Source organism: Littorina saxatilis, linkage group LG9 (assembly GCF_037325665.1).
Source record: "Littorina saxatilis isolate snail1 linkage group LG9, US_GU_Lsax_2.0, whole genome shotgun sequence".
Taxonomy (NCBI): Eukaryota; Metazoa; Mollusca; class Gastropoda; order Littorinimorpha; family Littorinidae; genus Littorina; species Littorina saxatilis.
The window spans coordinates 5,937,377-5,946,877 of NC_090253.1; the positions used below are offsets into that span (position 1 = coordinate 5,937,377).

At 40.8% G+C, this 9,501-nt stretch overlaps 1 long non-coding RNA gene across 1 annotated transcript; it reads right to left on the reverse strand.

The window, feature by feature from the left end:
• Positions 1-2,520: 2,520 nt before the first annotated feature.
• Positions 2,521-9,196, reverse strand: LOC138975140 (uncharacterized). The gene is made up of 4 exons (XR_011458523.1): positions 8,973-9,196; positions 7,974-8,203; positions 6,895-7,059; positions 2,521-5,575 (listed from the first exon to the last, which is right to left on the reverse strand). It is a non-coding gene; the product is annotated as an uncharacterized lncRNA (long non-coding RNA).
• Between the last annotated feature and the right edge of the window lie 305 nt (positions 9,197-9,501).

Sequence of the window (9,501 nt, forward strand, 5' to 3'; positions counted from 1 at the left end):
CTCCGCACTGGACATAACAGACTAAACCATCATATGGCCACAAAGCTGAAGCTAGTTCCCTCCCCCCTATGTCCGTGTGGCAAGAATCAGACAGCAGAGCACATCCTGCAGGCTTGTCCATACCACAGTGCTCTGAGGGACACCACCTGGCCAGAGGAGACAGCGCTACAAAAGAAGCTATACGGCCCCAAAAGGACTTGGAGACTGAGGACAGCACGTTTCGTCCTGCAGTCCGGACTGACGATCTAACAGCGAACGACAAGAAGAAGAGAGGACTTGGAGACTGAGGACAGCACGTTTCGTCCTGCAGTCCGGACTGACGATCTAACAGCGAACGACAAGAAGAAGAAGACACAGAACATGTGGAACAGCAAGGTCTGAAAAAAGGAAAGTCTTAAATCGTGAGGGTCTTAAATAGGGGCGGGGGGGGGGGGTTCCACTGAATCCGGTAAGCACTTCCTGTAATAGAATCCATGTCCAAGAAGCAGTATTGGAGGAAGTGGTCTGGGATACTTCGACACAGTCAATATAAAACAAGGAGAGTGACATGCCCCAATGGGGGTCAGATGCATTACCACCTAAAATAAATTTCAATTACGGGGCAAACAGATTCTACACTTCAAACAGATGCGTTTCATTTGTTAACACATTTTTGTAAAATGCCTTGAAGACTTTGCGAATTAATACATAGCCCTATTGGCAAAAGAGGCATACAAATAAAACAACATATGACTGTGTGCATGCAACTTTTGCCAGTAGAACTTGACATGACAAGCCGTGAATAGGGGTCAGATGCACTAGCACATGTAATGAGTTTCAATTGCAGTGCAAACATATTCTACACTCCAAACAGAAGTGTTCCAATTTTAAACACATTTCTGAAACAAAATAGTACATAGTTCTACTAGTAAAAAAAGAACACATGCAAATAAAACAACATATGTGTGCATGCAACTTTTGCCAGTAGAACTTGACATGACAAGCCGTGAATAGGGGTCAGATGCACTAGCACATGTAATGAGTTTCAACTGCAAGGCAAAGAGATTCTCCGGTCAACAAATGTTGACAAAAGAGTCAATCATAAAGTGAACGCTTCCAGTTCCGTGGACACGGCATGATTTGTTCACTGGACTGTGTCGACACAAGGGGGCACGCCAAATGTCAAACTACAACAAACTCCACCATTTTCTTCCCAGGGCCAGAATTGTGTCTGGCGAGAGATGGGGGCGAAGGGTGGCAGGGGAGGCAACTGCTGAACCAGTCAAATGAGCAAAATGAATAGCTGCTCTGCAATGAAAGACTCAATGAAATGGCTGCGGCTCAAGTCAGTGATCGGGGAAGCGGAGAAATTTCTCTTCCAAAAGAAATTGGAAAAAGGGCAAAGAAAACTCAGGAGGCCAAAAGAGAGAATGGAGGGGAAGCGAAGGGAAAGGAGACACGGGAAAGAACAAGGGGACAGAGAGGAGAGAAACACGGAAAGGACTCGGAACAAGAGGAGAGAGAGAGAGAGAGAGACGAAAAAGAACAAGGAGAGAGAGAGAGAGAGACGAAAAAGAACAAGGGAAGAAGAGCAGAGAGACACGAAAGAGTACTAGAAGAGAGGACAGAAACACAGGAAAGAACAAGGGCAGAAGACATAGAAATGCTGACTGAAAAGGGGGAACAAGGGAAGAGTACATGCAGAGAAAGGCCAGTGCGGGAAGGAGGCACAGAGAGAGGTGGGTGACAGAGTCTTGCACCCGGTGCGGGCACGTGGAAGAGGAACACAATGACCACGAGCTCTTCATAGACTTTCTCCCCCCCCCCCCCCCCTCCCTCTTTTCCCCTTCCTCCATTGTGCTGGCACCAGCATCCGTTCTCCCCTGTCACGTGACACCACCGCCGCCCAGCGGCCGTCTGCACAGGCGCAGCAGGATGTGGCCGGACCTCCTGGCGGTGAGTTTAATAACTTTCCCTGCATCACTACGCACTGCCGACTGTGTGCTTCCTGTGTCGTCAAGGCCGCTGCGCCGGTATGTCGGTGTGAGCGGTGGGGGAACTTTGGGAGATGGGAAGGGAAAATATCGCTGAAACAGAAAGAGAAAAATACTACAAAAGTGAAAGAAGAAATAAAGCTTAAAAGCTAAAGAACTCACAATAAAATGGATAATATCAAGAGAAAATGTAAAAAGAACGAACACTAAGGTCTAGCAAAATCAAACAAAATCTACCGATAAAGAAAGGGCCTGACTTGAAATCTAAAACAACAACAACAACACATAAACAACCAACAGCTAGGAACAGAGGAAGACAGAAGAAATGATTTAGAAGTGTTGTGGGCGGGGATGTAGCTCAGTCGGTAGCGCGCTGGATTTGTATCCAGTTGGCCGCTGTCAGCGTCAGTTCGTCCCCACGTTCGGCGAGACGGAGTTATTTCTCAGAGTCAACTTTGTGTGCAGACTCTCCTCGGTGTCCGAACACCCCCGTGTGTACACGCAAGCACAAGACCAAGTGCGCACGAAAAAGATCCTGTAATCCCCCAGCCAGCAAAATTTTGCGCAGCGAATGCGTGTCGCAGTCGCCAAACTCTGCGTAACAACTGCACTGGACGCATGCGTAACGCGCGCGATTTTGCAAAGCGAAATACATGCGTGACACACTCGTTTTCCCTCAGATTACGCAGACCATACGCACCTCCAGCGCACGCTTATTTGACACCAAGACAAATTAGCACTCTTCACGCAGACGTCACGATTGCTTTACGCATTCTCACGCTATTAACGCGCTCTCCACGCAGACGACACGATTGCTTTACGCATTTAACGCGCTCTTGACGCAGATGTCCTGATCATCTTACGCACTCTCCACGCAGATGTCACGAATTATTGACGCATTCTCAGGCATTACGCGCTTTTTACGCTCTCTTCACGCAGATGTCACAATTGCTGTACGCATTCTCACGCATTTGACGCACTCTCCACGCAGATGTCACAATTGCTTTACGCATTCTCACGCATTTGACGCACTCTCCACGCAGATGTCACGATTGACCTACACAATTTTACGCAGACCACACAACCGCTTTACGCACTCACAAACAAATAATGGGCAGTGCACAACATTGTATTGATCCAGAAAGACAAAGGTCAAGCGTGCAGGTTCGATAACAGAGATGATCATAATTATGTACAAGTTCTAAAACAAAAATGCAGTCAAATAAATTGATTAAAACAAAGGAGAGATTTGAATCTCGCTTATTGCCATTGTGACTTCCAGGTTTTAATTTCACTGCATTTTGACATACCAGCAGCACGGAAACAAAAATGATCAAAATACTATTCAAAGCAGAATTCAAATTGGCAGAACAAAGAATAAATAGAACAAAACCCTGATAGTCATCATCGATACGCCGTAGTACATGCAGTGAAGAATCCAGTATAACTTATAAGAGAGAATTTTGATGTACACTCGTCACTATATCACATTGATGTAAACAAATAAATAAATAATTGGCACAGCCTAGGCATAGGCAGCAGTGAGTTGTATCAACATGTTTGAATACAGAACAGCAACAAAAAGAGAAAAAAAGTTCTACAAGCCAGCTAATAGTTGAACTTCAGATTACTAATGATATCACAAACAAACACTTAGTTAATGCCCATTCTCCAGGGATCGAAATCCAGTCAATGTACACCAAACTAGGATAACACATACATTTAGAATCTATCACGACTGCATAAAACATTGGTATGCAATTCACAAAGCAAGGAACTTGAAACATGAACATTGACATTAAACATACATATGTGCCCCACACACATTTCGGACAAGGCAGCTGAACGAAATTCAGATGTGGATGGAGCACAAAATAATTAGATGGGGCGGCGTGAAAGCATACTGGGACAAGGAACAAGCAAGAGAAAGAGGATAAGAAGATAAAAGGAAGAACAAACCGAAGAATAAGAAAGAAAAAAACAAAATAAGAGAAGGAGAGAGAAAAAAAAAGGAAAAAAAAAAAAAGGAAAAAAAGGGAGACAATCATATGAATGTGTACCATTTAATTTTAAATAAAAGAAATTAAAAAAATTACTTTTAAAAAGGAGACATTTCAGGTTTTGATTTGAAGTGTGTTAACATATTCACATATACCAGTAACTTTGCATGGAAAAAAAAAGTTCACAATGATTTGAAGCAAATTCAAATGCCAGAGAAAAAACAGAACAAAACCCTGATGTCATCATTGATAATCAGTGGTACGTTCAGTGAAGAAAAAACAATTGACACAACCTAGACATGGGCAGCAGTGAGTTATCAAGTTTCACTACACAAAAGTAACAACTACAATAATGAAACAAAAGGTAAAATGCCAGCTAATAGTCAAAATTCAGAACAATGATATCAAAAAGAAACACTTATTCAATGCCCCTTCTCCACTGATATGTATAAGCACACCAACATGACATAAACTCATAAATTTAAAAAAAAACATGACATAAAACTCATAAATTAAAAAAAACTTATCAGACTGCGTAAAACATAGGTTTGCCATCTCAAAATGGATGTAAAACACGCAGCTTACTCACAAAATGATAGACAAGTCTCCAGCGGCCAGCTGCTCAGCAAACAAAATAAGGTGGCGAGGATCAATATAATTGAAATGCATTTTTTTTGCTGTTTCGGAGAGAACTTTGCTTCATTTACCTTACACTGCCTGCATTCAAGGGCTAAATTTTTATCAGGTGCACCAAGACTTACATCTATAGAAATCCAATCATAACGGTTTTAACAGCAAAAAAAAAAAAAGTATATTTCTAGTCTCGCTTCTAAATTCTCAACTCAACTCCAAAAAATAATAAAGAACAACAAAAACCCGCATCATGCATTGTCTCCTTCAAGCTGCCTAGGTTGTTTGCGTTCGACTCCCATAAATGACAAGGAATTGTTAAAACCTTTTCTTTCTATTTGTTCACTTTTTGTTTTCTTCTTTTCTGAACTCTTTATACTTGTATTTTATTCATTTTAATTTAGCCTGAAGGTTTGAGTCGTGTATTAAAAATCGAATATAGTGTGTAAGTGCCCTTGAACAGCTTTTCCAGAATCATGTATTCTATATTTTTAGTATGGGATACCCACAAGAAAAGTTCAAATGCATCCATGCGTCTCCACTGATAGTAATGGTAGTTGAGCACTTCCAGTTTAGTCTTCTGTCGTTCTGACACAACCTAAAAGGGTACATCATGTCTGAACATCATCTGTAGAAGAGTGTGAAGTTTAAAGCTTAGCTTAAATAATGTCCAACAAAACCCCAGACTCTTCTGTACATTACCCATCAGCCACACAGACCTGAACTGTGAAATACAATTACTCACTAGCAATTTCTCAGGCGAGTCAAATCTTATATTCATCAAATTTTTGCAACTAGCATTGTAAATAAGCCTACAGAGATTACAAAGTTCAATTACTGCAAACCAAATCATGAAGGCTCTTCCATGGCCTGTTGTCTCTTTCTTTTATCACAGGCTTCCAAAAACCAGTCTTGAACGGCCGTCTTCAAGGTCTTGACCTGTGGCACCCGTACAGCTTCACGGAACAGCCTCTGCATGACAAAACAAAAAATAACATGAACTTAGATCATCAAACAACTATCACTGATTTGAGAAAAGTCTCAAGTTTATTTCCTGACGCCTGTAAACTTGCTAAAAATCATACAGACACACAAACTTGCATACACACCATACGCTTTTACAACACACCAACTATACTTGAGTGAGGAAATTACAACACATTGTAATCCTTGTAGAAGAGAAGTAAAAAAAAATACCTACCCTAATATTTGTTTTAACCCTTTCGCTGCCAATCAAAACTTGGGTATGTGCATTCCTGACTGCCAGGGAATATTGGAGTTTGGGGTGTAATAATTCACAAAAAAATCTAGCTTCAAACTGGCAGTAGGTAGGTAAGTAAAACCTATGTTGTTTTTAAAGGAAATTGAACCAAGAATCTGTTTTTAGTGTCTAATCATGGAAATGATAATTAGTTTGGCTTATAATGATGTTTAAATATGAACTTTTGAAAAATCAGCCCGGCGCATCTTCCGGTGCCTGTGGATCAAACACAGGTGGCTGTTTTGCTCGCTCCAAGAAAGGATTATAATCACTGTCATCTACCTGTTTCCAACGAATTGTCCGAAAGAAGATCTCCCCCTTCCCCTGTCAGTATCCATAATCATTTGCACCGCCTGTAGCGTCAGTCCGGCTTTGTTTTTCCCTACTAGGGCCCGGTCGACAGTCACCGTTAGCCATTTTGACGAGTCGAGATTTCTCTCCCATACCCTGTCGACAAGGCCGAAAATAGCCTTCAAACGCAAAACCGCGTCACCATTTATGTTTATTCATGAGAATGAGGTATCCTACCAAGCCATTGGCTGCTATTTGTGTGTCAGCAGTGACGTAGCATTTCTGGAAAATCCCGGAACGGAGAAGACGGGTTTACCCGTCCTAAGGCGCTGCGGCTGCACAAGCGCATGACTGGTATACCCGTCATAAGGCAGTCAAGTGGTTAAAGTTACCTTTACTATGACTTTTTCTTTGGGGGCCTTCGGAAATTCATAATACATGTACTGTGACGTGCAGACGCATATGTGACGACATCATACCGTTTGCTAACATCCTTATTTCGTATGTAGTCGAAAATCCATGACACTGACAAATGAGCTCAGGAACTTGGCTTCTAGCAATTTAATGTTAAGCGTAAAAGCTTTGACAACTATCATTCACATGTGAAACATGGCAAATTTAAAATTGATTCCAAAGAACAAAATTTGAGACAGAAATAACTTGTTGTTTTGTAGACATGGATTTTATCTTCTTCCTAAAAGGACCAGGATGATTTTACAAATTATGAAAAACAACTCACTGTCGATGGCTTTTAGTCGCAGCGTACACCATGGTCTCTTTCCCTGCCCTCCCCCAGAGCCCCCTGTCAGCAACCGTGTAGCCTATGGAACACCTTCGTCATCACAGCATCAGTAGTCGTCTTTAGTTCATGTCCACCAACCACACCGAGCTCATGGTCATGGATCTGAAACAAACAAAACAAGCCAACTGAATTCCAAAAATCAAATATTCAGACAGCTCTTCTTCACATACAAACAATTCAATCTGGAAGCATCATACTGTCACCTGGAACAAAAAATCAATAATCGCACTTGCTTTAAAAAAAAAAGTTTTCAGAAGAGCAAATGGTGATTGAGTGTAGCATTGTCATAAAATGTAATCACACACCTCAGGTGACCTGCATCAATCATTCAATACTATCTCACAAATCTTCATTTGGAAAGCACAAACATAGTTAGAAGAGAGCGTCAACCGTGATACTATTCAGTGTGGACAATTTTTTTCTGACCCATAATCCGATGCCTACACAAAGTGAGAATCAGAACTCACAAGAAGGCACTGTTGCATGTTTGTGATTATTTGCTTGACTGTAGCACTTGCAATTTTGAACTTGAGGAAACAGCGTAGCAATTTCTGTTACATCCCTGAAAACCTAGCAGATGGCAGCTCTGGCCACAGAGCAATATTTGCATTATTTCTCACAGATGCAATGATCACAGAAAACAAAGTGGTGCATGCATTTTCCGCACCCCACATGAGAAAAAGAGGCCCATCATTGTGCGTACCCATAAGCATAGTTTTATCATCAAAATGTGTTGGTTAAATTCACAAATGTGACCAATACGCATAAACCTTGCATGAATTCCCAGGATAATGGGAAACTGGTCATGACTGAGAACTGATGAACAGTTAAGATACACCCGTGAACCGTGATGACATCTGGCATCCTCCAAAAAGCACACACTCAAGGTAACATTTAAAGCCTAAAGAGCGTCTAACAATAACATGTCACTCTCACAAGATCTTGCTACAGTTATCTGGGGAAAATAGCACAGGCATGACTGGTCTGCTTCAACAATAGCATTCAAAGCCACCTACCAGTGATCACTCCTTCGACAGATCCATCATGTGCCTTCAACATCTTCCACACTCAACAGTAAAAAGATGACTCCATCGAACAGTAGCACAGGCTCTGGCTCCACCATGATTCTTTGGCGACCAATTACTAAATTAGTCGCATCAGGTCCATCTGCTCCTGTAGAACCTTCTCCAGCAGCAAGAACTGATGTTTATCTTGCCGCTCTGCTCTGCTCGTAGTCTTGTGTCCGCTGAATGGAAGAAAAGAAGAACAAAAAGTCATTTACATGAAGCAATACATATTTTAGACAATCTGTCGGCCTGAAAAGAAACCATCAGCACTAAAAAACAATCTGAGCAAATGTTCAAAGTAAACGTGACATCTCTATATTTTTGAATTCAGGAGAAGATGAGGAATAATCAATTTTTAAAGGGGCATACAGAGTGGCATTTGATGGGGTAAAAAGATGTAGGGACTCAGCAGTTGGAGATGAAAATTTTTGTGTGTATTTACTTCAAGCAGATTTTTATTTTTTTAGACAGAAGAACAAACACACACTAAAAATCCTTGTTTAAAGTTGAACTGACCTTAACTTTTCCTCCAAACACTAGAACTTTTTGTATTCATTCAAAAATATTCATCAAAAAGGTTAAATTTTAAATTCAATTTTGCAGACTTTGGATGAAAAGTTACTCTTCTCTGGCATCCCGCGGACACAGTTCACACTTTCTCATCAATGAGATGCCTGTGTTAATTAAAAACAAACATCAATAAAACTATTAAAATAAAATAAAAATTTAAATATAAAATAAAATTGACCAACCGCCCCCACCCGATTTTTTTCCCTTTGCTGGAAACAATACATTTGTTTCACTAAAACAGTAAAAGAGATCAGCTGAATTTGTTTGACACATCTGGTTATAACTAAAAGAACTAAGCCAAAGTCACAGAACAAAAAGACGCTGTCAGTGTCACTATCAATGACTCTGAATGAGACACTCATTGCTATCGAGCCATACCTGTTCATCTTCACCTCGCCGGGACGGAACGACAGTCTGCGTTACTGGCATCGGTGGCGGTGTTAAGGTCACTGTCCATCTCAGCTTTCTTCACCTTCAGTTCAAACAAGCAGTGAGCACCGTCATACTCAAGTCAAAGCTTTCTGAAAAAATAAATACTTGGAAGTTAAATAGGATCACATTGATTCCCAAACCTAACAGTAACAGTAACACGCAAACATCAAAACTGGAATATTAATTATTAATAATAAGCATCTCAATTTCACTAAATAGTATATTAATTTTCTCTGTGATGTATTTTTTATTTTTATTTCAAACAAATCTGTTTTTCAACTTTATCACTGCACACGCTGACACAGCCTCTGCCTGCCTCTCTAGTCTATGCATGCCTCGGGAACAAGGGTAATTTTTCTCTTTTCCGAGACTCAGACACAGAATATTCCACTATGACTATGAGTCTATGTCAGTATGCGGAACTGAAAGTTGAACATCTGTGGAAAAATAAAAAGATACAAATTAAAAAAAAACA